The sequence below is a fragment of the Octopus bimaculoides genome, chromosome 2, assembly GCF_046866305.1.
Source record: "Octopus bimaculoides isolate indiv1 chromosome 2, ASM4686630v1, whole genome shotgun sequence".
Lineage (NCBI taxonomy): Eukaryota > Metazoa > Mollusca > Cephalopoda > Octopoda > Octopodidae > Octopus > Octopus bimaculoides.
Window position 1 is genome coordinate 170553672 of NC_142929.1, and position 397 is coordinate 170554068.

Here is a 397-nt window from a genome sequence, read left to right on the forward strand (position 1 = left end):
CCATCCTGCACTTCCTACAATCGCACAATCCACTCATGTTATCCTTCTCAGGGGTGAAATTAATTTTTTATCTTTAAAATCTTTCAACATTTCTTTTAATTTCCAAACCATCTCATTTATCCAGGCTCCATTTCATATTTCTACTTCTTTCTGAAAGCGATGTGTGTATTTACTTAACATATCCTTTCAGTACCATTAAACTCCCTCGACCGCCTGGACATTAGTAACAAAAGCTGCCTGTTACCTGGCTGAGGGTGCTTTTTTCTCAATTCTCTGACCTCGTCTACTGCTCTACCATTTCACGGAATTTGTTTGACTAGCCTTAAGAATATACGTCTTACCTCAGTTCTGTAGAATCTGTAGACGTCATCATCTTTGATGATATCAATTCACAGAA